The 21,716-nt window shown below is 46.6% G+C and overlaps 2 non-coding genes across 2 annotated transcripts in view; both read left to right on the top strand.

Moving 5' to 3' along the window:
* Nucleotides 1-13,306: 13,306 nt before the first annotated feature.
* TRNAS-UGA (transfer RNA serine (anticodon UGA)) lies at nt 13,307-13,388 on the top strand. Its single transcript has one exon. It is a non-coding gene; the product is annotated as a tRNA-Ser (tRNA).
* An 8,284-nt stretch (nt 13,389-21,672) lies between these two features.
* The window catches only part of TRNAS-AGA (transfer RNA serine (anticodon AGA)), an 82-nt gene continuing 38 nt past the window's right edge, over nt 21,673-21,716 (top strand). Inside the window, exon 1 of the tRNA in view lies at nt 21,673-21,716. This exon is cut by the window's right edge and continues 38 nt beyond it. This is a non-coding gene — a tRNA (tRNA-Ser).

Below are 21,716 nucleotides of genomic sequence, written 5' to 3'. Positions count from 1 at the left end.
CTTGAGTAACAAGGCCGGAGTTAGGAAGGGTGCCATCTGCTAAACGGACTTCCAGACCCCGTTTCTTGTGGAGGAGGGGCAACCTAAGGTTCCTTGCCAGGTTCAAGTCCATGAAGTAACTGCATGCTCCAGAGTTGATTATAGCCTGGAGCCGAATCTCTTCTTCTCCCAACTGCAGTGAAATGGAAAGAACGAGTTGTGAGGGAGAAGTCCCAGAAACCTGGAAATATGCTGGAGAGTAGGTAGGTGGCTTTTTGAACTTCCTGGGACAGTCGCATAGAAAATGTCCATTTCCTCCACAATAGAGGCAAAGATTGGCTAGGATACGACGACGTCTTTCATCAGGAGTTAGTGCGGAACGTAACAGGCCAATCTGCTTGGGAACAGATCCAAAGGTGGGTGTACTGGCGGGTCTGCAGGTTCGTGATCGTTCGGACTGTCTCTCCCGCAAACGTCGATCCAGTTGGATGGATAATTGGATGAGACCCTCGAGTGTAGTGGGAATCTCGATCCTGGCCAACTCATCCTTGAGGGATTCGGAGAGTCCTAGGCGGAACTGGTGTAGTAAAGCTGCCTCATTCCAGGCTGTGTCTGCGGACCACCGCCGGAAGTCCAGGGTATAGTCCTCTACTGGCCGCCTACCCTGCTGCAGAGAGTGCAGAGCGGCTTCAGCGGTGGCAGTACACTGGGGATCATTGTAAAGTTGTGCCATAGCTGCCAGGAATGCGTCCACCGTGCAAATGGGCCCAGGCCTGAGGTCCATCAGACAGCAAAGAGATGAGGAACCCGACTTTAACAGTCTCTAAAGCAAAAGTCCGGGGTTGCAGGGCTAGGTACAATAGGTAGGCAGGCAGTCTTGAAGGATCTGAACTTTTTCCGGTCTCCGGAGAATCGCTCCGGAACGGGAACTCGGGGTTCTGGAGGCGGGAACATCATTAAGGGAGCAGATGACTCAGACAGGTGTTGCAACTTATCCGTTAGTTGCAGATAACCTTCCTGTAATTTCTTTATATTTTTTTTTATTCATTTTTTTTCAAAAAAACAGACAACAAACAAAAATGAATACTTGCAGCAATTAAAGAAACTATATACATAAAGAACAAAACACACAAAAAAAAAAAAAACCCCGCATACATACACACATACATACATACATTGGTCATACCTGACCAATCCTGTAATTTCTGAACTGCTTGGGTTAGAGTGGTGGCTTGTTGGCACAAAGTCTCTAATGGGGACGCACCTCCGCCAGCCTCAGTCATGGCTGGATTATACTGTCAAGTCTGTAGTGTGAGGCCGGGTTGCTGAGAGGGCGCCCCTTGCGGCTGAGTGCAGCACGTCCCTGCATTTGGGTACAGGGAATGCGATGCACAGAGGTGCACGGGTTGCCAGGGATACTGCAGGCTGGCTGGTTGGCTGTAAGTAGCTAGAGTGCGTAGTGGCAGCCATGTGGAGAGAAGTCTTGAACGGTAACAGCAGGGTAAACCAGGAACAGGGTCCGCAACCAGGCCAGGGGTCAGATACCAAAAGACATTCCGAGAGAGGTACAGGAACAAGCTGGGTCATACACAGAGGGCAGAAGATCAGAGAGTAGTCAGCCAAGCCGGGGACAGAGCGAGGAGATAAACAGGAACACAGGTCAAGCCGAGCAGAAGTCAAGCAGGGGTCTTCAGAGTATACAAGGCACAGGAACACAGGAGCTGTTTGATAATCCAGCAAACTGCAAGTGTCAGTGGCAGGTTTAAATAGGCCCGGGGGGGTGTGCCTACAAGATCAGGGCATGCTCACTAGACTCGCCTGCCACCATGATGGTTACTGGCGGAATTGCCCACAACACGGCCATTTCCCTGACATAGGGTGATCACTTGTAGCCTGAAGGAGAGTGTTAGCTGCTGTAGACTTCCTGTAGGTCTTAGTACTAATCATTCCATTCTCAACTCCTATAGTTAAGTCAAGGAAGGGAAGAGTGTGGGGATGGACAGTGAAGGTGAGTTTAATGTTGCAATCATTGGTATTGAGTTCATCCATGAATTGCGACATCCATCAATTCCTGTTCAGTGCCCCCCCAAATCATGAGCACGTCATCAATGTACCTCAGCCACATGCGACTATGGCCGAGGTACATTGGCGACGAATAAACCAACTCCTCCTCCCACATGCCCAAATGGAGGCATGCATATGAGGGGGCCCATAAAGGTCCCCCTGATATGTTGGTAGGAGGTTCCCAAAAATTGGAAGCAGTTGTGTTCCAGTACGAAGGTGAGGATTTCACCAATGAGCACATTCTGCTGTCCAAGGAGTGGGAATTTCCTTTCAAGGAAAAACTGAACGGCGTTAAGTCCCTAAGCGTGGTGAATCGACGTATAAAGGGATTCCACGTCGATCCCCACAATGAGAGCTCCCTCCGGAAGAGCCATAGTGTCCAATCATAACAATACATCCCTCGTGTCCTGCACATAAGAAGATAGGTCATGTACCAGTTCCTTTATTAGTGCATCAATAAATTTTCCAATTTTTTCCAGGGGACCATTGACAGCAGACACTATGGGTCTACCGGGTGGGTTATGTAGGGACTTGTGAAGCTTGGGTATGATGTAAAATGTCGGGGTGTTGAACTGAGAAACCCGTAAGTAATTAAACTCCTTCCTGGTGATCAGCTTTTCTTCCAGACCAAGACTCAATAAATAATTGAGGGCATTAACAATGGCAGGAAAGGGATTTGAATGAAGCTTGCGATAAGTGGATTAATCACCAAGCAGTCTCATCACTTCACTCTCGTATTGGTCCTCAATGAGGAGGACCACATTACCTCCCTTGTCACTGCCCTTGATAATAATGCCTGGGGCCTCCTTAAGTTCCCTTAGGGCTTTCCTCTCCTCCCGCGTGAGATTATCAATGCCCCTATATTTCCAATTAACCTTAGATAGGTCCCTCTTGACTTGCGCCAAGAAGAGTTCAATCGATTTATGCTTGGATAGTGGGGGCATTTTGACTGATCTAATAGGTATATTGGCGGGGCGTGCCAGTGCAGGCTGATGATCAGAGGTCTCTATATCTGACTCAGAGTCAGCATTCTCTTGTAAAAGGGAAACTAGGGCATCTAGGGCATCTCTTTCTTCCTTATTTGGTTGAATTAATTGGGACTCATTATGTCTTGAAGAGTGCCAGTATCTAAAGATCACTTTCCTAAGGTAGAGGGAAATATCCTTATAGACCTCAAATTTGTTCATCCCCGACTTAGGGGAGAAGGAAAGGCCTCTGTTTAGTAATGAAAGATGATGTGCATTAAGCAGAAATTTAGTGAGGTTGACCACCTTCATATCCTGAGGGGAACTGGATGGAATAAAGTCATCTACAGTGGGAAGATCCTCTGTGTTCTGTGTGTCTTTGCCAATTCGAATTGGGAGCCCACCACTTCTACAGCACCCGTACTTCCCCCATTCACTGGCCAACCCAGAATTCTTAAATCACCTGGTTGAAAATCTGGGTTAGCTCAGTGGTGTCAGTGGACCTGGGGATGTGGTCAAATCTAATATTCGGATCACTGTTTGTAGAGTTTTAAGTGTCGCCCCTATAAGGGGGTGTTGTTTTAGTTGTTTAGGGCATAAATCCCATGGGATCCACAGTGAGTGTGACACGGGTAAGGGGCCCATGTTATTTTCTAGTGTCACCCAATCTTTGTTATCCGCATGACATTTTCAGTCTATAATTCTGGTGAGGTGTGTGGCCAGGTAGTAGTTTTTAAAATTAGGAAATCCAATGCCTCCACTTTGTTTGTCTCTGGTGAGTAGGGATGAGCTTCGAGTTCGAGTCGAACTCATGTTCGACTCGAACATTGGCTGTTCGCAAGTTCACCGAACAGCGAACAATTTGGGGTGTTCGCGGCAAATTCGAATGCCGCGGAACACCCTTTAAAAGTCTATGGGAGAAATCAAAAGTGCTAATTTTAAAGGCTAATATGCAAGTTATTGTCATAAAAAGTGTTTGGGGACCTGGGTCCTGCCCCAGGGGACATGGATCAATGCAAAAAAAAGTTTTAAAAACGGCCGTTTTTTCAGGAGCAGTGATTTTAATAATGCTTAAAGTCAATCAATAAAAGTGTAATATCCCTTTAAATTTCGTACCTGGGGGGTGTCTATAGTGTGCCTGTAAAGGGGCGCATGTTTCCTGTGTTTAGAACAGTCTGACAGCAAAATGACATTTTGAAGGAAAAAACTCATTTAAAACTACCCGCGGCTATTGCATTGCCGACAATACACATAGAAGTTCATTGATAAAAACGGCATGGGAATTCCCCAAAGGGGAACCCCGAACCAAAATTAAAAAAAAAAAATGACGTGGGGGTCCCCCTAAATTCCATACCAGGCCTTTCAGGTCTGGTATGGATATTAAGGGGAACCCAGGCCAAAATTTAAAAAAAAAAATGACGTGGGGTTCCCCCTAAATTCCATACCAGACCCTTCAGGTCTGGTATGGATTTTAAGGGGAACCCCGCGCCAAAAAAAAAAAAAAAAAACGGCGTGGGGTCCCCCTAAAAATCCATACCAGACCCTTATCCGAGCACGCAACCTGGCAGGCCGCAGGAAAAGAGGGGGGGACGAGAGTGCGGCCCCCCCTCCCTCCTGAACCGTACCAGGCCACATGCCCTCAACATTGGGAGGGTGCTTTGGGGTAGCCCCCCAAAACACCTTGTCCCCATGTTGATGAGGACAAGGGCCTCATCCCCACAACCCTGGCCGGTGGTTGTGGGGGTCTGCGGGTGGGGGGCTTATCGGAATCTGGAAGCCCCCTTTAACAAGGTGACCCCCAGATCCCGGCCCCCCCCCTGTGTGAAATGGTAAGGGGGTACATAAGTACCCCTACCATTTCACGAAAAAAGTGTCAAAAATGTTAAAAATGACAAGAGACAGTTTTTGACAATTCCTTTATTTAAATGCTTCTTCTATCTTCCTTCATCTTCTGGTTCTTCTGGTTCTTCTGGTTCTTCTGGCTCTTCTGGCTCTTCTGGTTCTTCCTCCGGCGTTCTCGTCCAGCATCTCCTCTGCGGCGTCTTCTATCTTCTTCTCCTCGGGCCGCTCCGCACCCATGGCATGGGGGGGAGGCTCCCGCTCTTCTCTTCTTCTCTTCTTCTCTTCTTCTTTTCTTCTTTTCTTCTCTTCTTCTCTTCTTCATTTTCTTCTCCGGGCCGCTCCGCAATCCATGCTGGCATGGAGGGAGGCTCCCGCTGTGTGACGGCGCTCCTCGTCTGACAGTTCTTAAATAACGGGGGGCGGGGCCACCCGGTGACCCCGCCCCCCTCTGACGCACGGTGACTTGACGGGACTTCCCTGTGGCATTCCCCGTGACGTCACAGGGAAGTCCCGTCAAGTCACCGTGCGTCAGAGGGGGGCGGGGTCACCGGGTGGCCCCGCCCCCCGTTATTTAAGAACTGTCAGACGAGGAGCGCCGTCACACAGCGGGAGCCTCCCTCCATGCCAGCATGGATTGCGGAGCGGCCCGGAGAAGAAAATGAAGAAGAGAAGAAGAGAAGAAGAGAAGAAGAGAAGAAGAGAAGAGCGGGAGCCTCCCCCCCATGCCATGGGTGCGGAGCGGCCCGAGGAGAAGAAGACAGAAGACGCCGCGGAGGAGATGCTGGACGAGAACGCCGGAGGAAGAACCAGAAGAGCCAGAAGAGCCAGAAGAACCAGAAGATGAAGGAAGATAGAAGAAAGAAGAAGCATTTAAATAAAGGAATTGTCAAAAACTGTCTCTTGTCATTTTTAACATTTTTGACACTTTTTTCGTGAAATGGTAGGGGTACTTATGTACCCCCTTACCATTTCACACAGGGGGGGGGCCGGGATCTGGGGGTCACCTTGTTAAAGGGGCTTCCAGATTCCGATAAGCCCCCCGCCCGCAGACCCCCACAACCACCGGCCAGGGTTGTGGGGATGAGGCCCTTGTCCTCATCAACATGGGGACAAGGTGTTTTGGGGGACTACCCCAAAGCACCCTCCCAATGTTGAGGGAATGTGGCCTGGTACGGTTCAGGAGGGAGGGGGGGCCGCACTCTCGTCCCCCCCTCTTTTCCTGCGGCCTGCCAGGTTGCGTGCTCGGATAAGGGTCTGGTATGGATTTTTGGGGAGACCCCACGCCGTTTTTTTTTTTTTTTTTTGGCGCGGGGTTCCCCTTAAAATCCATACCAGACCTGAAGGGTCTGGTATGGAATTTAGGGGGAACCCCACGTCATTTTTTTTTTTTATTTTGGCCAGGGTTCCCCTTAATATCCATACCAGACCTGAAGGGCCTGGTATGGAATTTAGGAGGACTCCCACGTCATTTTTTTTTTTTAATTTTGGTTCGGGGTTCCCCTTTGGGGAATTCCCATGCCGTTTTTATCAATGAACTTCTATGTGTATTGTCGGCAATGCAATAGCCGCGGGTAGTTTTAAATGAGTTTTTTCCTTCAAAATGTCATTTTGCTGTCAGACTGTTCTAAACACAGGAAACATGCGCCCCTTTACAGGCATACTATAGACACCCCCCAGGTACGAAATTTAAAGGGATATTACACTTTTATTGTTTGACTTTAAGCATTATTAAAATCACTGCTCCTGAAAAAACGGCCGTTTTTAAAACTTTTTTTTGCATTGATCCATGTCCCCTGGGGCAGGACCCAGGTCCCCAAACACTTTTTATGACAATAACTTGCATATAAGCCTTTAAAATTAGCACTTTTGATTATTCATGTTCGTGTCCCATAGACTTTAACGGTGTTCGCATGTTCGAACAAACTTTTTTCCTGTTCGCATTTTCTGGTGCGAACCGAACAGGGGGGTGTTCGGCTCATCCCTACTGGTGAGTAATGGTAAACTTATGCGCGGTTTCTTGGACGCCCAAAGAAAGTTTCTGAGCATATCGTGTAGTGAGCGAAAGAAGTTCGTAGGTAATAAGATAGGTATGGCTTGGAAGAAAAATAGGATTCTGGGCAGGATCGTCATTTTAATGATGGCTGCTCTGCCAATCATTTAAAGACCATTTCTCCAGGTCCTTCGCTATGGTTTGTAAAAGTGATAGAAAATTTTGTTTGTACATTGAGTCTAAGTTTGGGGTCAATTGGATCCCTAGATATTTAAGGGAGGTTGTTTCCCATTTAATTGTACAGTTATCCTGTGTGTTATGTTATGTGTCTTCCCGAAGTGTCAAGTTCAGTGCTTCTGATTTTTTATAGTTGATCTTAAAGTTCGATATGCAACCATAATGAGTAAATATATTGCATAGCTTGGGCATGGTGATATGTGGTTGGGTTATGAAAAATAGAAGATCATTTGTAGGTTTTCCCTCCTACTTGAAAGCTGTGTATGGAAGGTGAAGCATTTGCTGTGCAGATCAATGGCTCTAGTGTGAGGATGAACAACAGGGGTGAAAGAGGGCACCCCTGTCATGTCCCATTTTGGATTTTTACTGTGTTTAACAGAGTCCCGTTAACTTTAATTTGTGCTGTCGGGTTGTGATAGATAGTCCTAATCCAGGCCAGCATGTGGGATTTCAGTCCGATATGGGTGCAGGTAGCGAATAAGAAGTCCCACGACACACGGTCATAGACTTTCTCTGCATCAGTAGAGAGAAGCATGCCTTCAAATATCCCTTTTGAGATCTGTGTATGAGATTTAGGGTTTTGTCACATTATCTTTTGCTTCCCTGCCTGGCACGAAGCCTGCTTGTTCTGGGCCTATGAGCTTGTGTAGTAGTGGTCGCAGTCTGTTTGCTAGAATGTTTGTGTATAGTTTCAAGTCAATGTTAAGTAAGGAGATAGGTCTGTAACTGGCACAGTCTAAAGGGTCTTTGTTGGGTTTGGGCAGCACTGTGACGTGTGCTATCAAGAAGTCCTCCTGGATTTCTTGTGGGTCTTTGAGATAGTTAAAGGTCTTCAGCATGTGTGATGTCAATAGAGTAGAAATGGTTTTGTAGTAGTGGGCTGTCAGACCGTCTGGGCTGGGGCTTTTCCCAGTTTTAAGTGATTTGATAGCTCTTATTAGTTCTATTTCTGTTACACATGAGCGGATTTTACGGCAGACTTTGTCCGGCGGACTTTTCGACGGACTTTCCACCAGACTTGCCTACACACGATCAACCAAAGTCCGACGGATTCGTACGTGATTAAAACAAGAAAGTTCATAGCCAGTAGCCAATAGCTGCCCTAGCGTCGTTTTTTGTCCGTCGGACTAGCATACAGATGAGCAGACTTTTCGACCGGACTCGAGTCCATCGGAAAGATTTGAAACATGTTTTATTTCTAGGTCCATCAAACTTTTGGGGAAAAAAGTCCGCTGGAGCCCACACACGATCAAATTGTCCGACGGACTCCGGTCCGCCGGACCAAGTATGCCGTAATGGATTCTTCTAATGATTGGGCGTCATCTTCATTAGTGTGGGGAGGCCACTGTCGTTGAGATATTTGTGGATAATTTCTGTCCCATATAGGTCTTTAGGCTTATGTGTATTTGGCAAGTTGTATAAGTCAGGGTAGTATTCTTGGAAACTTTGGGCAATCTTTGTGTTGTTTTGTGTTGTCTTGCCATTGCTGGGTTTAATAGCTGCTATGTTTGTCGATAGCAATGTGTCTTTGAGTGCTTTCGTTAAGAATTTCCCAGTCTTGTCACCATGTTCGTAGAAGAACCCCTTCTTAGAGAAGAGAATCCTCTGTGCTTTAAGATTCATGAGAGTTTGCAGTTTTTTTTCGTAAGTCGAGTAAAGCCGTGGCTGTCTCTATTGCTAGAGATTGCTTATGTTTCGTTTCCAAGTCACTTATGGCCTGTATTAGGTCATTGATTTCCTTTTCTGCTTCTCTCTTTTTTGACGCACCTATCCGTATAAAATCCCCCCGTATCACGCATTTATGAGCTGCTCATATTGTTAAAGGTGTCAACTCTTCTGTATCATCTTCTTTGAAATACAGTTCGATCGTTTCTGTTATTTTGCTTAGATTTGTTGCGTCAGTGAGCAGTGAATGGTTCAACCTCCAAGTGGTGGCCTGTTTCCTATTTGCTTTTTGGAGTTGCAAAGATACGGGTGCGTGATCCGAGAGGCTTTTTGCACCTATTTTGGCTGATTTCACAAGCGGCAAGTCCCTCTGTGAAATTAAAATGTAATCGATACGTGTAAATTTAGTGTGTAGGGCTGAAAAATATGTGTAATCCCTACCTGAAGGATTAGTCAAGCGCCACGTGTCTATTAAGGTAAGTGAGGCTAGAAGTGTTTTGATTTTGCGCAATTTTTTGTAGGGTAGACTGGACTTGCCATCTGATGTGTCTTGTAAGGGGTTCAACGCCGTGTTGAAATCCCCCCAAGCATAATACAGCCAGAAGCAAAACCTATCAGTTCATCAATCATACGTTGGCAGAAGGTGACTTGTGCGGGAAGTAAACATTTGCCAGTGTGATTGGAGTTCCTGCCCATTGCCCTTTAAGGAATAGGTACCTCCCTTGAGGTTCTGCCTGTTGCTGGGTGATGACGATGTCAGCGTTTTTATGTAGTAAGATGGAGAATCCCTTTGACTTGGTTGTGGGGTTTGTTGCATGAAAGGCATGTGGGTAGTGTTTGTCATGCAGTCTAGGTACAGTACCTGTTTTGAAGTGGGTCTCCTGGAGAAATACCACGACCAATTTTGTCTTGTGAAGTTCTTGTAACAAGATTCGCTTCTCTGGTGTATTTAAACCCCTGATGCTATGAGAGATCACAAAAGAATGTTTATCAAGCATAGAGTATGACATGGTTAATACAGGTAATACAATAAATGTTATAGCCCGTTTAGTTAGGAAGCTATCTCAAGTACCCTGATTGTTGGAGAGGAAAATAGAGGAAAGAAAAGAAAAGGTAGTGAAAAAGTATTCCAGTAACTCTCTAGTGGAGTATCACTTGAGTTGAGTGGTATAGGTAAGATATCTCCTAATGTCAGTGTTAGGAGAGAGATGAAGTGAATTTCTGTTTGGCGTTAAACCAATCAAAACTCACAGTTGGGAGCAATGGGAGGTTGTTGCTACAGGAATGGTAAAAACAACTATACCAAAATCTTTTTGTATGAAACTAGTTGTATTAAAATAAAACTGAGGTTAGCCTCCCGCAGCTCATATAAATCAATTGTAAACAAAAATTAGTCATGTACCCCATCCAGCCATTAGGGTAGTAACATGAATATTAACATGAAAGTTGCTTCTATAGTGAACAATAGTTGCATTCAGTAAACTATGATCCATCAGAAAATCTGCTGGATCTGAATTGAGTAGATATAGCTATTAGTTAACATAGTAGAATGTTAGGAAATTTGAAACATCATAAATTGTATGGCCTGATAACGCCATTTAAACTTGTATCACTGTAAAGATCGATAGCTCCATTACTGTAAAGCAGTTAGGATCTGTCTTATTTTGTGATGTAGTGAGTGCACCCTAACTGGGTGTCCTCGGTGTTGGGTTAGGAATTGTCATGTCTAGGGTCAGTTTGGTAGGTGGCAAGGTCTGATCGTGGCAAAACATGTGCGCAATCTGCTTATCCGATCAAGCAAGCACATGTTCCTCCCCCAATCAGCCTATGAGCAGTCTCAAATTGTAGAAAGGTACCTAGATTGTTTACCCAATCCACATTTGCCTTTGCGAATATGGAGTATTTGTCAGAGTTGTATAAGCCCCAACTATCAAGTGGACCATTGTCCCATATATAATATAAGATGTGTTCGGAATACATAAATACCAAGTATTCTAGATCCGGCCAACAGAAGTTGTTGGGGATTATCCATGGTGGAAAGTTGCATGGCATAGACATTTTGTAAAATAGTCTATTACTTGTAGTTCCAGTTTGTGCCACAAGATGGTGATCCAGGACAAGGAATCGATGTGTGGTGAAAATTGCATAAGCTGAAATAAAAAAAGTTTCTCAATTATCAACTGATAAAGTGGATATTGCAAAGGGAAGAAAGGGGAAGAAAAGGGTCGGAAGTCCATTACCAGCTCTTTGGGAAATCTGTACATGGATCCTTTTTGTTGTGTTAAATGTCACTTGGAACCTCAGGGACGATGTTATGGTTCTGTCCAGTTCATGACATTTGTTTCTTGGGGATATAGTGAGTTCCTGAGGGTCTCAGATGAAAATCAGGTAGCCTCATGTGATCTGGATCCTTTAGAGGAATAGGGCGACTTGACAGTGCCGAGTCCCATGGATTTGTCTGGTTTAGATTTCTTTGAGGATGAAGGTTTGGAGGGCGAAGCTTGCGTTGTGTAGGGTGGAGACACTCCTTGTATGGGAATACGAAATTCCTTATACCACTCTGGCAGATCAATTAGGGGGAGCTGCAATTGGTCACAGAAAGCTGGGATGTCTTCTGGCATTCTCAAGTGATGCTGTTTGCCAACATAGGTGTGGTTTAAGGCGAAGGGGAAGCGCCATCTGTACGGTATGCCTTTGTCCCTTAATGTAGCAATCATGGGGCGCATGGCATGCCTGTTTTGCAAGGTCATATAGGAGAGGTCCTGGAATAAGGCTATGGTGTGTTCATTAAAGAGAATTTGATCGTCCCTTCTGGCTTTCTTCAAAATTTCCTCCTTTAGTGTGAAGCTGAGTAGACAGCATATAATGTCCCTTGGTGGAGCTGTATCGGAGGGACGTGGTGCTAGAGCCCTATGTGCCCGTACAAATTCAGTGTCATTATCTTTTGGGCGGTCAAGCAGCTCATTAAATACTGCTTGAAGGGCTGATTTAATTTGATCAGGTTCTATTTTCTCAAGGATCCCCCTCACCCTGATATTCTGCCTGCGACCCCTGTTATCCAGGTCCTCCAGGTTCCTGTTCATGAGAATTAGGTGTGTGGCATGAGATGTGACATTGATAGTCAACCTCTCAACTGCTCTGTCCTTCTTAGCTTCTGCCCTTTCTGTGTGAGATAAGCAGTCAGATAATGCCATAAAGTCTGCTCTCAGGTCTATGATGGCAGAGGAAAGTGTGTTTTTTATGTCTGCAACAATTTTTGTCAACTCTGAGAGCCGTAGGGGATGGTCAGTGTGCTCTGGTTCTCTTACCATATCCTCTGAGGCTGATAGTGAGTCCTCCTCACTGTGCTCTGCCTCGTGTCCTACCAGCGCCATCTTGGCAGCGGAGCGGCCCTTTGTCCTGTGAGTCTGGAACAAGAAAAGCTCCGGTATGCGATGGGAATCAGGCGTGGAGAGAGATCGGTGTTGTTGTGGGCAAGAAGGCAGTATGTCTCGTTTGCCCATCGCCGAGATTTATTAGGCTGGAAGGGGTTCTGTATGCCGCGGTCCAGCAGAGGTCAGTTAGGCAGCGTCCAATCCCGCCGAGCTCCAAGCCATGCCCCGACAGCTTACAGTGTTAATACTGAGCAGCAGGTCAGTAATGGGGCCACTCGTTGCAGAAGGAAAAAAAAGCTTGAATTGACAGGCTGTGGTGGGGATTGAACTCACAGAAATTTAGAAAAAAGAGTCTGAGCCCTTTGGACTCTTATTCCAATCATCAGATCAAGTCCATAGCTTCCCAATATGTTTACGAGTGACTTGGTTTTCAAGAAACAAAGCATACCTACTACAATATGACAGTTAATATTATGATGTCATTGTCATAATACAGTCAAAAAGGATTTTGGCCATGCCATAACTATTCTGGTGACATCATAGAGAGGCATGGAGCATTGGGTAGTCATGGCTGACCAGCTGCTCAGTATTAAGACTGTAAGCTGTCCTTTTTCATGACAAAGGGTATCGAAATGTTGATCCTATTAGGAAGCTCAGAACCGCTATTGCGTCGGTGTGGCAGCCCTTTTGATGTCCCAAGTTGTACTTTACTGTCTACGTTTTGATACCCTTTGTCATGACAAAGGACAGCTTACAGTGTTAATACTGAGAAGCTGGTCAGTGATGGGGCCACTCATAATATCATAATGTCATAATACAGTCAAAAAGGATTATGGCATGGAAAGTAGTTTGATGCCATAACTACTCTGGTGACGTCATAGAAAGGCAAGGACCATCAGGTAGTTGTGGTCAAGTGTGAATTGACAAGCTGTGGGCCTTGAACCAACAAATTTAGAAAAAAAGAGTCTAAGCCCTTTGGTCTCTTAAACCAATGATCAGAACCAGCTGACAGCGTCTTTATGTGTTTTCAAACGATTTGATTTTCTTTGAACAAAGCATTGCTACTGAGATATGACAATGAATAGTATGATGTCATTGTTGTCACACAGTGAAAAGGGATCGTGCCATGGATTAAATGTTGATGTCATCATTGCTCTGGTGACGTGACAGAGCGGCTGGGCCTCAAGTAGGTAGTCGTGGCTGAGTGGTTAAGGCGATGGACTTGAAATCCATTGGGGTCTCCCCACGCAGGTTCAAATCCTGCTGACTACGCTCTTCTTCCTGCTTCTGGTTAAGAAAAACACCGCATACACTTTCCATATTCAGCTAGATGGTTTGTGGTGGAGGGCACCTGTTGACACAATAAAGGATTTATTGAAAGCTGTGGGCCTTAAACCTGTGACCTGTTGATTAAAAGTCTAAGCAGCTTGGACTTTTCACCCGTTTGGCAAAATGACAGCCTGTTGGGCTTGAACCTAACATCCATCCATAAAGAGTCTACTGGGCGCTTTGGACTCTTCATCTACTGATCAGATCTCGGTGATAGTTTCAGCGCCTATTAGGAAGCTCAGAACCGCTATTGCGTCGGTGTGGCAGCCCTTTTGATGTCCCAAGTTGTACTTTACTGTCTACGTTTCGATAGGGCAGCTTACAGTGTTAATACTGAGAAGCTGGTCAGTGATGGGGCCACTCATAATATCATAATGTCATAATACAGTCAAAAAGGATTATGGCATGGTCAGGCAGTCGAATGGGGGGGAGGAGGACGTGACGTAGGACGTCTGCGAAGGGGGAGGGGCTGATGGCAGCGCCGATGTGAGGACCTGAGGCGAGTTGCTCCGGGCGGGGGAGTGACGCGAGCGGGGTGAGAGACCGCAGCGTCCCCAGTGCAAGCACTGTACTGGGTCACACTACCTCCCGTGACGGGGCCCCCCTTTCACGCCTCGCAGCCGCGGACGGCAACACACTATAAGCCACGTCCCACTCGGCCGGCATTGCGGCTTAGGCTAGAGCGAGACGTTACTAGAGTCGAGCTGACAAGCAGCTGACAAGCAGCGGGAGGCGGAGTGGAGAGAGCGGGGTGGAGTGAGGACGCTGGAGCAGTGAGCAGCCCGAGAGGGATAAACCGACTATCCTGGACAACTGACGGTCTTTCCAGGTTCCACTTCTCCCCCCCTGTTTTCCACCCAGGACCATGACCTCGGATCTACTCTGTTGCAGAAACATAAAGTCAACAGAATCGTTGCAGCGTTTCAGATGAGAGACAGTTACCAGAAGAAAAGGTAGGAAAATCTCCCTCCCTTTATGTGAAGAGCTATAAAGAATAAAGGTGGAGGGTCGGCGAATAATATACATAACCAGCTTGTGAGTACAGTGAACTTTTGATACATCTCTCGGGACTGTCAGCGAATTTATAAACCATCTTGTTTTGTTATATTTGAGTGCTGGCCATCATGGTCTGCTTGTAACCTGGTATACACTTCTCCCAGTAGGAACTCTGACCTTGTTCCTGTCCATGTTGGAGACATAGGGAGGGGGACCTATAAAGATAATCAGAGAGATCCCAGGTACTGGGAAGTCTACTTTAAATCTAGGAAAATTCCAGCACTTACGAGAGGACCCCATCCAAGGTGGGCAATAAGGACAGTAAGAGGCGAGGAGGGCTAGGAGGGTTCCCCCTTGGACTTTATTTGCATTGGAATACATATCTTACATACACGCAGTGTGACCGCATCATCAGGAGGGTGCGAGTAATACTACGAGGTAACAGGCCTGGCACCTTAAAAGCTGGCAGTTTGCGGAAGTATGAGAGGGCGGCCTCAAAGAACAACAGAACCTAAAAATCCAAGAGAGAGCCTTAACACTAGTTCCATACAAAAATATCTCACAGAATCAAGCCTAAAGAGCCCAGGACTGGATATGAAACAGTCGGGAACAAAAGAGAAGAAAAAAGAACAGCAGAAACAGAAGGGGGGACAGGGGGACAGGTCCAAGGAGGAATTAAATCTGGATGGTGCAGTTGCAAGTGATACCCCGGAAGTGCAAAGAAACATGGATCACGGCTTGAACAGAACAGAAATGCTGGAAATGTTTGCCAAACTTGAAGGAGTGATAAAATCGGAAATCATGAATGTTCGTACCGACATGGGCCAGCTATTGCATAGAGTGGAAGAGGTAGAAGAGGTATCAGTGAAACAAGCAAAAGTGATTTCGGACCTCCAAGAGCAAATGAGTAAGATGCAGATTGAAAATCGCATGATGGCATACAAAATGGAAGAGCAGGAAAACCAGAGCAGGCGACAAAATCTGCGTATTAGATCCATCCCGGAACAACTGAATGAAGATCTAGGGGACAAACTGAGAAAAATATTCAATCTCATTCTGGGTAGAAGGGAGGAGGAGGTACTTAGGATTGACCGGGCTCATAGGGTGAGGAAACCCCCTAATCTAAATCAAGATATCCCCTGGGATGTTATTGTGAAGTTTCACTCATACGAGGATAAGGAAAAAATATGGAGGAATCTTAGGGGCGCACCCCCAATTTGCTATGAAAATAAAAATTTACAGATTTTTGCGGACATCTCGGCTGGAACCTTAGCGCGGAGATAGCAGATGAGACCTTTGATAGACCAACTTCGAAGGGCCAACCTGAAGTACAGCTGGGGGTTTCCAACATCCTTGATAGTCGTCAAAGAAGGGAGAACACATAGGATGAGATTCCCAGAAGAGATGCAGGATTTTTGCTCAAGATTGGGGATCACGATGCCGGAAGACCTGAGATAGGATTTTCAATGAACTGCTTTTGAGTGCGGGGACAACTCTGCTCATCTGGGTGGGGGGGAGGGTTCGGGGATGGGGGATGTTTTTTTTTTTTTTTTCCCCTTCTCCGCTCTCCTCTCCCTCAATCGGGTGATCTGAGGAGTTCAACAAGGATGATGTGCCTTTGGTCTATGGTCACTTAAACATGTAGATGAAGTGTTGGCTGTGTGTGGGTGGGGGGCGAGGGGAGGGGGGGTCCCGGTCGGGGTGCTGGCCTCTTGTCCTCCTGGTCTCCCTCCGCGCTGGGGGGGGGGGGGTGAGGGGAGGAGAGAGAGAAAATTGCTTTTTTTTTTTTTTCCTCTCTCTCTCTCGGCTCTTCTCTTCTCCCCTTTCCCCTTGCTCTGTGGGGGGGGCATCGGGAGCCGGCATCTGAGCACCACCCCTTGAAGTGTTGCGCACTGTATGGGATCGAGAACATCCTCTACAAGCGGGCTTAGGGCTGGGTTGCAGCCGGGGGGGAGTGGGGAGGGGTTGCGGGTGGGGGAGTTTGGGGGAGGGGGGGGTGGGGAAGGGCGTTCCTGTGAGGGGGATCTTAGGAGTGCAGAGAGAAGGGGATAGGGCTTAGAACCAAAGAAATGCCTGATCTTAAGTTCCTTTCTTACAATGTAAAAGGTCTTAACTCACCTACAAAAAGACACAAAATTCTGAAGGAATTACAACACTATGGTGCTGACATAGTCTTTCTCCAGGAGACTCACCTGGTGCTGGAGTCTAGGATCAGGCTTTTTTCCCCGGGTCTGCCGCAATGGTATTATAGCGACTCCCCTATTAGGAGAGCGAAGGGGGTGGCAATTGGTCTTTCAAAGTCCTCAAACTTCACCCTGATAGACAGATTATCAGACCTGGATGGCCGGTACATTTTTTTGAAGGGTAGCATCGGGAATAAAATATTTACTTTGGCGAATATATATTGTCCAAACAAAAATCCAATTGCATTTTTTGGGCAGGTGCTGACAAAGCTGACGAGGTTCAGGGAGGGAGAGGTGGTGTTGGCGGGGGATCTGAACTGCTGCCTGGATCCGGGTCTCGATAGTACGTCCCGGGCACAGGGGACAAGGAAGACCTCCACCGTGCCTCCACCGGCGCAATCGGGCGGCGGCTTTTTAACTGCCGCCTGGTAGACGCATGGCGGTTGCAACATGCCAAGGACAGAGATTATACCTTCTTCTCCCCTGTGCACATGTAGATGAAGTGTTGGCTGTGTGTGGGTGGGGGGCGAGGGGAGGGGGGGTCCCGGTCGGGGTGCTGGCCTCTTGTCCTCCTGGTCTCCCTCCGCGCTGGGGGGTGGGGGGGGTGAGGGGAGGAGAGAGAGAAAATTGCTTTTTTTTTTTTTTCTCTCTCTCGGCTCTTCTCTTCTCCCCTTTCCCCTTGCTCTACGGGGGGGGGGGCATCGGGAGCCGGCATCTGAGCACCACCCCTTGAAGTGTTGCGCACTGTATGGGATCGAGAACATCCTCTACAAGCGGGCTTAGGGCTGGGTTGCAGCCGGGGGGTGTGGGGAGGGGTTGCGGGTGGGGGAGTTTGGGGGAGGGGGGGTGGGGAAGGGCGTTCCTGTGAGGGGGATCTTAGGAGTGCAGAGAGAAGGGGATAGGGCTTAGAACCAAAGAAATGCCTGATCTTAAGTTCCTTTCTTACAATGTAAAAGGTCTTAACTCACCTACAAAAAGACACAAAATTCTGAAGGAATTACAACACTATGGTGCTGACATAGTCTTTCTCCAGGAGACTCACCTGGTGCTGGAGTCTAGGATCAGGCTTTTTTCCCCGGGTCTGCCGCAATGGTATTATAGCGACTCCCCTATTAGGAGAGCGAAGGGGGTGGCAATTGGTCTTTCAAAGTCCTCAAACTTCACCCTGATAGACAGATTATCAGACCCGGATGGCCGGTACATTTTTTTGAAGGGTAGCATCGGGAATAAAATATTTACTTTGGCGAATATATATTGTCCAAACAAAAATCCAATTGCATTTTTTGGGCAGGTGCTGACAAAGCTGACGAGGTTCAGGGAGGGAGAGGTGGTGTTGGCGGGGGATCTGAACTTCTGCCTGGATCCGGGTCTCGATAGTACGTCCCGGGCACAGGGGACAAGGAAGGCCTCCACCGCGCCTCCACCGGCGCAATCGGGCGGCGGCTTTTTAACTGCCGCCTGGTAGACGCATGGCGCTTGCAACATGCCAAGGACAGAGATTATACCTTCTTCTCCCCTGTGCACGGGACGTATTCGAGATTAGACCATATCTTTGTGGACCATAGTCTCTTGGATCAGGTGGAGGAAACTAAAATAGAGATTATTTCACTTTCAGACCACGCACCGGTCACTTTGAAGATGAGGCTCCCTGAAAGGGCTGAGAGGACCTATGCGTGGAAGTTGAATGAATCCCTGCTTAAAGACCCAAAAGTATTGGAAAGGGTACAGGAAGAGGTTGATTTTTACTTCAAAGTAAATGATACAGGAGAGGTTTCCTACTCCACTCTATGGGAAGCGCACAAGGCGTATACTAGAGGGGTTCTTATTTCCATGGGAGCGGGAATTAAAAAGAAGAGAAAGGAAGAAAGGGAGAGGATGATTGCAGAAATTTTTGTATTGGAGCAGACACACAAGGAGAGGAGGGGACTGAGTCAGGAAGTCTTTCACCAACTAGTTGTTAAAAGGGAGGAGCTGAGGGATGCCATGGAACATGACTCTAAGAGAACCCTCAATAGGATTACAAAGGAAAATTATCTGTGGGCAAATAAGTCAAGTAAACATCTGGCCAGAATAATAAGAAAGAAAAAAGACAGGAATTTTATAGGAAAAATTCAGAATAAAAAAGAAGAGCTAATTGGGTCCAGTAAAGGTATAGCAGAGGAGTTTAAAAATTTCTACGAGGCGCTCTACTCCATAGGCCAAAACAGAACAGGCAACGCAACATATCGGGAGAGGGTCGAGGAATTTCTGAGGGGGGCAGGAGTGGCGGAGCTCACAAAGGAAGAGAGATCGGTTCTAGATAGACCGATTGGAGAGGAGGAAATTTTGGCAGCCCTGAAATCCTCCCCGAAGGGCAAGAGCCCAGGACCTGATGGCTTCACTACTTTATATCTGGACAATTTGAAGCGCATCCTAGTCCCTAGACTTTGCCAATTCTGGAACGAGTTGGGCACTAACTGTGAAATGGGGAGAGAGGCGTTATTAGCTTTGACCACCCTAATATTTAAAGAGGGAAAAAATGATAAGCTTTGCTCCAGTTATAGGCCCATCTCGCTGCTGAACGCGGACGTTAAACTCTATGCAAAGGTTCTGGCAAGTAGATTGAAGGAGAAAATGACATCCCTAGTACATGCAGACCAGGCAGGTTTTATACCCGGGAGACAGAGCAGAGATAACGGGGTACGAGCAGCGCTCCTCCTGGAATTAGGTAAACGTAAGGGACCCCCAGTTCTATTCCTGTCAGTAGACGCGGAAAAAGCGTTTGACAGGGTAGACTGGGGGTTCATGATGAAAACGTTGGAAGTTATGGGGGTGGGGCCGAGGTATATTTCTTGGGTCAAGTCCCTTTATAGTCACCCTATGGCTACAGTTAGGGTCAACGGGGTTCTCTCAGAACCTTTTGTAATGAAAAATGGTACCAGGCAGGGGTGCCCCCTTTCCCCTCTCTTGTTTGTTTTGTCCCTGGAGCCTCTCCTAGCTACCATCCGCAATAACCCAGATTGCAACGGGGTAAGAGCGGGAGGAGAGGAGCACAAACTCGCGGCGTTTGCCGACGATATAATGTTTTTTATTACCAATCCTAGAATCACCCTCCCGAACTTACTCCGAATAATCAGAGGATATGGGGAATTATCAAATTTTAAAATCAACTTGAAGAAGTCGGAGATACTGAACATTAGTGTGGGAAAAAAAGAGGCAGCCCACCTTTCTCAGGTATTCCCATTTCCATGGAAAGAGGAAATCAAATACCTAGGTATAAAACTCTCCAATTCTATTAAAGAAATGTATCTAAAAAATTATATACCGTTGCTGGACGAGATTAGGCAGGAAACTAGAAGGTTGGCGTCGAGACCGCTTTCGTGGCTTGGGCGCGTGAGTGCGGTTAAGATGATACTGACCCCAAAAATACTGTTTAAATTTCAGATGCTGCCTATTCCACTCCCTTTGTATTATTTTAGAGCCTTAAGGAGATTGGTGGCAAAATTTGTCTGGGGTGGCAAAAAACCACGTATCTCCTACGCAGTTTTGAGTAAGGGAAAAAAAAGGGAGGGTTTGGCCCTACCGGATTTTAACAAATACTATTTAGCAGTCACATTATCACGAGTTATTGAATGGACAAAAAAGGACTCCGAAAAGAGATGGGTCAACTTAGAACACTATATGAGCAACACGGATTTACGAAGGAATATATGGAACCCCCCAAAATATAGAGCATTGGGCACAAACACAGCAGTTTTGACACAAAACACTTTTAAATGTTGGGATTCGATTCACACTCAGAACAAGTGGACACATAACTCACCTTTGATTTATATGAAAGACAATCTTTTATTGAGCCAGGGAGGAGGGAGGTGGGAGGGAATTGGTTAAAAGATGAGGGAATTCAACTTAAAAATTTTCTTAACAATGGGAGATTACGCACATATTCCGATTTAAGGGCGGATCCGGGGGTAAGGGCTCTAGACGCGTGGAGGTATCTCCAGCTCTCGCATTTTATAGATAAATTACCGAAGCCACTCAGAGGTGAAGAGGAATATAGACCATTCGAGCAGCTCTGTGAGATGGAGCAGTCGTCTGGGGCTATTTCACAAATCTATAGGATTCTGGGTAGGAGGTCGGAGTTGGAAGTGCCCCCGTACGTCAAAAAGTGGGAACGGGAGTTAGGATCACAATGTAACGAAGCCACTTTGGAGAAGATTTTGAAATTGGTACACTTGGCAGCACTGGATTCCAGGAGAATTGAAAGTCACTACAAATGTTTGGCAAGATGGTATGCCACCCCAGACAGATTAGGCAAAATAGACAACACTAAATCCAATTTATGTTGGAGGGGGTGTATTTACGTGGGTACTATGGCCCACATGTGGTGGGAGTGTCCCGGTATAAAAATTTTCTGGGGAAAAATCATAAGATTGATCAAGGAAATAACAGGGGAAGCTATCCCGGTAGATCCATGGGTGTGTCTATTTCACGGCACGTCAAAGACGCTGAAGAGTTACCGTTCCTCTATGGTACCTATATTGCTAGATGCAGCTAAGAAGCAGATAGCAATAAAATGGTTAGATCCAGCTAGCCCAAATATTCGGGACTGGCTCCTCTGCGTCAATAAGGTGTACAACGTCGAAAGTGTGGATAGCAGGGGAATGGCACCAGGGGAGGGGGCGGTACGGGAAGGTAAATGGGAAGGATGGCAAAGGTACAAAAAGACTTGGAGCTACGCGGAGGAATTTATAAACACCATTTAAGGGGTGGGCGAATGGGACAAGATTAGGTGTACATGGATGTACCATTGGCCTCCTTTAGATCCTTCTGCAGGAACGGGGGAGGGGTGGGTATGGGGTTTCGGGGGGGTAGGATGATGGTTAGTAATAAGAGGTATTTTGTTAATGAACTTGTATTCTTTTTGTATTTCGAGGGGATTGGTTTTGTATGGAAAAATATTAAATAAAGTATTTAAAAAAAAAAAAAAAAAAAAAGGATTATGGCATGGAAAGTAGTTTGATGCCATAACTACTCTGGTGACGTCATAGAAAGGCAAGGACCAGCAGGTAGTCGTGGCTGAGTGGTTAAGGCGATGGACTAGAAATCCATT

Source organism: Aquarana catesbeiana, linkage group LG04, assembly GCF_042186555.1.
Source record: "Aquarana catesbeiana isolate 2022-GZ linkage group LG04, ASM4218655v1, whole genome shotgun sequence".
In the NCBI taxonomy this organism is placed as follows: domain Eukaryota; kingdom Metazoa; phylum Chordata; class Amphibia; order Anura; family Ranidae; genus Aquarana; species Aquarana catesbeiana.
Note: the sequence above shows the minus strand (reverse complement) of the source record. Positions and strands in the feature narration are given on the sequence as shown.